Here is an 8,436-nt window from a genome sequence, read left to right on the forward strand (position 1 = left end):
AGTGAGGGGCTGCACTAGTATATGAATCGTATGGATATGGCTTATAGGTATAATACCTATAAGGCATAATAATGTATAATATAATAAATATAAATTAAGATATGAATGAATTATATAAATATGGCATAGAAATGCCATATACATACATAAGAATAAATGGTAGAATTTACCCATATATCACTGAAACACGATATATAAACCTAATGATAGCTGGCACTAGTACTGTAAACATGCACGCAATAGTGCGTGGGGTAAAAAACTACTATAGGGAGGTGGTCGTTGGCGGGCCCCTCCTCGTATTGGTCAAAACTTATGTTATGCATATGAATTTGTCAATACTATATAGAACGCCAAGCATATCCATATAAACTATGGATATGCATAGAAATCCATACAAAAGTAAAAAAAAATTATGTATAGAAAAATATACATATATTTATATAAGTGAATCGTATGGATATGGCTTATAGGTATAATACCTATAAGGCATAATAATGTATAACAAGTAAATATACATTGAAATGTGAATGCATTGTATGGATATGGCATATAAATGCCATATATATAGAAATAAATTGTATATCAATGATATAACAATTATAAACCTAGTGAGGGGCGGCACTAGTGAATGAATCGTATGGATATGGCTTATAGGTATAATACCTATAAGGCATAATAATGTATAATATAATAAATATACATTAAGATATGAATGGATTGTATAAATATGGCATAGAAATGCCATATACATAAGAATAAATGGTAGAATTTACCCATATATCACTGAAACACGATATATAAACCTAGTGATAGCTGGCACTAGTACTGTAAACAGGCACGCAATAGTGCGTGGGGTAAAAAACTACTATAGGGAGGTGGTCGTTGGCGGGCCCCTCCTCGTATTGGTCAAAACTTATGTTATGCATATGAATTTGTCAATACTATATAGAACGCCAAGCATATCCATATAAACTATGGATATGCATAGAAATCCATACAAAAGTAAAAAAAAATTATGTATAGAAAAATATACATATATTTATATAAGTGAATCGTATGGATATGGCTTATAGGTATAATACCTATAAGGCATAATAATGTATAACAAGTAAATATACATTGAAATGTGAATGCATTGTATGGATATGGCATATAAATGCCATATATATAGAAATAAATTGTATATCAATGATATAACAATTATAAACCTAGTGAGGGGCGGCACTAGTGAATGAATCGTATGGATATGGCTTATAGGTATAATACCTATAAGGCATAATAATGTATAATATAATAAATATACATTAAGATATGAATGGATTGTATAAATATGGCATAGAAATGCCATATACATAAGAATAAATGGTAGAATTTACCCATATATCACTGAAACACGATATATAAACCTAGTGATAGCTGGCACTAGTACTGTAAACAGGCACGCAATAGTGCGTGGGGTAAAAAACTACTATAGGGAGGTGGTCGTTGGCGGGCCCCTCCTCGTATTGGTCAAAACTTATGTTATGCATATGAATTTGTCAATACTATATAGAACGCCAAGCATATCCATATAAACTATGGATATGCATAGAAAACCATACAAAAGTAAAAAAAAATTATGTATAGAAAAATATACATATATTTATATAAGTGAATCGTATGGATATGGCTTATAGGTATAATACCTATAAGGCATAATAATGTATAACAAGTAAATATACATTGAAATGTGAATGCATTGTATGGATATGGCATATAAATGCCATATATATAGAAATAAATTGTATATCAATGATATAACAATTATAAACCTAGTGAGGGGCGGCACTAGTGAATGAATCGTATGGATATGGCTTATAGGTATAATACCTATAAGGCATAATAATGTATAATATAATAAATATAAATTAAGATATGAATGAATTATATAAATATGGCATAGAAATGCCATATACATACATAAGAATAAATGGTAGAATTTACCCATATATCACTGAAACACGATATATAAACCTAATGATAGCTGGCACTAGTACTGTAAACATGCACGCAATAGTGCGTGGGGTAAAAAACTACTATAGGGAGGTGGTCGTTGGCGGGCCCCTCCTCGTATTGGTCAAAACTTATGTTATGCATATGAATTTGTCAATACTATATAGAACGCCAAGCATATCCATATAAACTATGGATATGCATAGAAATCCATACAAAAGTAAAAAAAAATTATGTATAGAAAAATATACATATATTTATATAAGTGAATCGTATGGATATGGCTTATAGGTATAATACCTATAAGGCATAATAATGTATAACAAGTAAATATACATTGAAATGTGAATGCATTGTATGGATATGGCATATAAATGCCATATATATAGAAATAAATTGTATATCAATGATATAACAATTATAAACCTAGTGAGGGGCGGCACTAGTGAATGAATCGTATGGATATGGCTTATAGGTATAATACCTATAAGGCATAATAATGTATAATATAATAAATATACATTAAGATATGAATGGATTGTATAAATATGGCATAGAAATGCCATATACATAAGAATAAATGGTAGAATTTACCCATATATCACTGAAACACGATATATAAACCTAGTGATAGCTGGCACTAGTACTGTAAACAGGCACGCAATAGTGCGTGGGGTAAAAAACTACTATAGGGAGGTGGTCGTTGGCGGGCCCCTCCTCGTATTGGTCAAAACTTATGTTATGCATATGAATTTGTCAATACTATATAGAACGCCAAGCATATCCATATAAACTATGGATATGCATAGAAATCCATACAAAAGTAAAAAAAAATTATGTATAGAAAAATATACATATATTTATATAAGTGAATCGTATGGATATGGCTTATAGGTATAATACCTATAAGGCATAATAATGTATAACAAGTAAATATACATTGAAATGTGAATGCATTGTATGGATATGGCATATAAATGCCATATATATAGAAATAAATTGTATATCAATGATATAACAATTATAAACCTAGTGAGGGGCGGCACTAGTGAATGAATCGTATGGATATGGCTTATAGGTATAATACCTATAAGGCATAATAATGTATAATATAATAAATATACATTAAGATATGAATGGATTGTATAAATATGGCATAGAAATGCCATATACATAAGAATAAATGGTAGAATTTACCCATATATCACTGAAACACGATATATAAACCTAGTGATAGCTGGCACTAGTACTGTAAACAGGCACGCAATAGTGCGTGGGGTAAAAAACTACTATAGGGAGGTGGTCGTTGGCGGGCCCCTCCTCGTATTGGTCAAAACTTATGTTATGCATATGAATTTGTCAATACTATATAGAACGCCAAGCATATCCATATAAACTATGGATATGCATAGAAAACCATACAAAAGTAAAAAAAAATTATGTATAGAAAAATATACATATATTTATATAAGTGAATCGTATGGATATGGCTTATAGGTATAATACCTATAAGGCATAATAATGTATAACAAGTAAATATACATTGAAATGTGAATGCATTGTATGGATATGGCATATAAATGCCATATATATAGAAATAAATTGTATATCAATGATATAACAATTATAAACCTAGTGAGGGGCGGCACTAGTGAATGAATCGTATGGATATGGCTTATAGGTATAATACCTATAAGGCATAATAATGTATAATATAATAAATATACATTAAGATATGAATGGATTGTATAAATATGGCATAGAAATGCCATATACATAAGAATAAATGGTAGAATTTACCCATATATCACTGAAACACGATATATAAACCTAGTGATAGCTGGCACTAGTACTGTAAACAGGCACGCAATAGTGCGTGGGGTAAAAAACTACTATAGGGAGGTGGTCGTTGGCGGGCCCCTCCTCGTATTGGTCAAAACTTATGTTATGCATATGAATTTGTCAATACTATATAGAACGCCAAGCATATCCATATAAACTATGGATATGCATAGAAAACCATACAAAAGTAAAAAAAAATTATGTATAGAAAAATATACATATATTTATATAAGTGAATCGTATGGATATGGCTTATAGGTATAATACCTATAAGGCATAATAATGTATAACAAGTAAATATACATTGAAATGTGAATGCATTGTATGGATATGGCATATAAATGCCATATATATAGAAATAAATTGTATATCAATGATATAACAATTATAAACCTAGTGAGGGGCGGCACTAGTGAATGAATCGTATGGATATGGCTTATAGGTATAATACCTATAAGGCATAATAATGTATAATATAATAAATATACATTAAGATATGAATGGATTGTATAAATATGGCATAGAAATGCCATATACATAAGAATAAATGGTAGAATTTACCCATATATCACTGAAACACGATATATAAACCTAGTGATAGCTGGCACTAGTACTGTAAACAGGCACGCAATAGTGCGTGGGGTAAAAAACTACTATAGGGAGGTGGTCGTTGGCGGGCCCCTCCTCGTATTGGTCAAAACTTATGTTATGCATATGAATTTGTCAATACTATATAGAACGCCAAGCATATCCATATAAACTATGGATATGCATAGAAATCCATACAAAAATAAAAAAAAATTATGTATAGAAAAATATACATATATTTATATAAGTGAATCGTATGGATATGGCTTATAGGTATAATACCTATAAGGCATAATAATGTATAACAAGTAAATATACATTGAAATGTGAATGCATTGTATGGATATGGCATATAAATGCCATATATATAGAAATAAATTGTATATCAATGATATAACAATTATAAACCTAGTGAGGGGCGGCACTAGTGAATGAATCGTATGGATATGGCTTATAGGTATAATACCTATAAGGCATAATAATGTATAATATAATAAATATACATTAAGATATGAATGGATTGTATAAATATGGCATAGAAATGCCATATACATAAGAATAAATGGTAGAATTTACCCATATATCACTGAAACACGATATATAAACCTAGTGATAGCTGGCACTAGTACTGTAAACAGGCACGCAATAGTGCGTGGGGTAAAAAACTACTATAGGGAGGTGGTCGTTGGCGGGCCCCTCCTCGTATTGGTCAAAACTTATGTTATGCATATGAATTTGTCAATACTATATAGAACGCCAAGCATATCCATATAAACTATGGATATGCATAGAAAACCATACAAAAGTAAAAAAAAATTATGTATAGAAAAATATACATATATTTATATAAGTGAATCGTATGGATATGGCTTATAGGTATAATACCTATAAGGCATAATAATGTATAACAAGTAAATATACATTGAAATGTGAATGCATTGTATGGATATGGCATATAAATGCCATATATATAGAAATAAATTGTATATCAATGATATAACAATTATAAACCTAGTGAGGGGCGGCACTAGTGAATGAATCGTATGGATATGGCTTATAGGTATAATACCTATAAGGCATAATAATGTATAATATAATAAATATACATTAAGATATGAATGGATTGTATAAATATGGCATAGAAATGCCATATACATAAGAATAAATGGTAGAATTTACCCATATATCACTGAAACACGATATATAAACCTAGTGATAGCTGGCACTAGTACTGTAAACAGGCACGCAATAGTGCGTGGGGTAAAAAACTACTATAGGGAGGTGGTCGTTGGCGGGCCCCTCCTCGTATTGGTCAAAACTTATGTTATGCATATGAATTTGTCAATACTATATAGAACGCCAAGCATATCCATATAAACTATGGATATGCATAGAAAACCATACAAAAGTAAAAAAAAATTATGTATAGAAAAATATACATATATTTATATAAGTGAATCGTATGGATATGGCTTATAGGTATAATACCTATAAGGCATAATAATGTATAACAAGTAAATATACATTGAAATGTGAATGCATTGTATGGATATGGCATATAAATGCCATATATATAGAAATAAATTGTATATCAATGATATAACAATTATAAACCTAGTGAGGGGCGGCACTAGTGAATGAATCGTATGGATATGGCTTATAGGTATAATACCTATAAGGCATAATAATGTATAATATAATAAATATACATTAAGATATGAATGGATTGTATAAATATGGCATAGAAATGCCATATACATAAGAATAAATGGTAGAATTTACCCATATATCACTGAAACACGATATATAAACCTAGTGATAGCTGGCACTAGTACTGTAAACAGGCACGCAATAGTGCGTGGGGTAAAAAACTACTATAGGGAGGTGGTCGTTGGCGGGCCCCTCCTCGTATTGGTCAAAACTTATGTTATGCATATGAATTTGTCAATACTATATAGAACGCCAAGCATATCCATATAAACTATGGATATGCATAGAAAACCATACAAAAGTAAAAAAAAATTATGTATAGAAAAAAATATACATATATTTATATAAGTGAATCGTATGGATATGGCTTATAGGTATAATACCTATAAGGCATAATAATGTATAACAAGTAAATATACATTGAAATGTGAATGCATTGTATGGATATGGCATATAAATGCCATATATATAGAAATAAATTGTATATCAATGATATAACAATTATAAACCTAGTGAGGGGCGGCACTAGTGAATGAATCGTATGGATATGGCTTATAGGTATAATACCTATAAGGCATAATAATGTATAATATAATAAATATACATTAAGATATGAATGGATTGTATAAATATGGCATAGAAATGCCATATACATAAGAATAAATGGTAGAATTTACCCATATATCACTGAAACACGATATATAAACCTAGTGATAGCTGGCACTAGTACTGTAAACAGGCACGCAATAGTGCGTGGGGTAAAAAACTACTATAGGGAGGTGGTCGTTGGCGGGCCCCTCCTCGTATTGGTCAAAACTTATGTTATGCATATGAATTTGTCAATACTATATAGAACGCCAAGCATATCCATATAAACTATGGATATGCATAGAAATCCATACAAAAATAAAAAAAAATTATGTATAGAAAAATATACATATATTTATATAAGTGAATCGTATGGATATGGCTTATAGGTATAATACCTATAAGGCATAATAATGTATAACAAGTAAATATACATTGAAATGTGAATGCATTGTATGGATATGGCATATAAATGCCATATATATAGAAATAAATTGTATATCAATGATATAACAATTATAAACCTAGTGAGGGGCGGCACTAGTGAATGAATCGTATGGATATGGCTTATAGGTATAATACCTATAAGGCATAATAATGTATAATATAATAAATATACATTAAGATATGAATGGATTGTATAAATATGGCATAGAAATGCCATATACATAAGAATAAATGGTAGAATTTACCCATATATCACTGAAACATGATATATAAACCTAGTGATAGCTGGCACTAGTACTGTAAACAGGCACGCAGTAGTGCGTGGGGTAAAAAACTACTATAGGGAGGTGGTCGTTGGCGGGCCCCTCCTCGTATTGGTCAAAACTTATGTTATGCGTAAACATATGATTTTGTCAATACTATAAAGAAAACTTGTTTTGTACATACAAAACTAAATGAATTATATGGATATTGAAAAATAAATGGCATTATATCCATATAATGAAAATATACTTGTATTCTCTTATTATAAGAGAGAATACCGTATAGTTGGTTGGCAAAGACAATTGAAAATACCCGAATTGCAGATGATGGGTTCAAAAACTACTATAGGGTGGTGTAGCAAATAATATGAAGATGATATATCCATATAATGGATATACACTAGTATTCTCTTATTATAATAGAGAATACCATATAAATGGTTGGCAAAGACAATTGAAAATACCCGAATTGAAGTTGACGGGTTCAAAAACTATTATAGGGTGATGTAGCAAATAAAATAATGAAGATATATCCATATAATGGAATTATATGTGTATTCTCTTATTATATGAGAGAGTACCAAACGGTTGATTGGCAAAGACAATTGAAAATACCCGAATTAAAGATATTGGGTCCAAAAACTACTATAGGATGGTCAATGGGCCGGCCATCTACTATTGACGTGACAAAATACTGTCTGTCGGTAGAGAAGATATTAATCCGTCAAATTTGTTTCTTTATTCATTTATGAATATGAGACTTGGCTCCACGGTTAATATTTTAAGCCCAAAGATAATAATGTTGAAACAAAGGCCAAGGTTTCTATTATACATAGAATAACAAATTGTTTCCGAACTTTATCGTTAATCCAAATAAATAATTACAATTGAGGCAGGCTAATAATGATATATATTTTGTATTGATAATCTTGATATATATGTATATTGGTCTGCCATTATCACATACTGAGTTATGTGATAATTCCCTGCGGGGATAAATTAAAAG

This window comes from Drosophila subpulchrella, unplaced genomic scaffold (genome assembly GCF_014743375.2).
Source record: "Drosophila subpulchrella strain 33 F10 #4 breed RU33 unplaced genomic scaffold, RU_Dsub_v1.1 Primary Assembly Seq391, whole genome shotgun sequence".
NCBI classification, from domain to species: domain Eukaryota; kingdom Metazoa; phylum Arthropoda; class Insecta; order Diptera; family Drosophilidae; genus Drosophila; species Drosophila subpulchrella.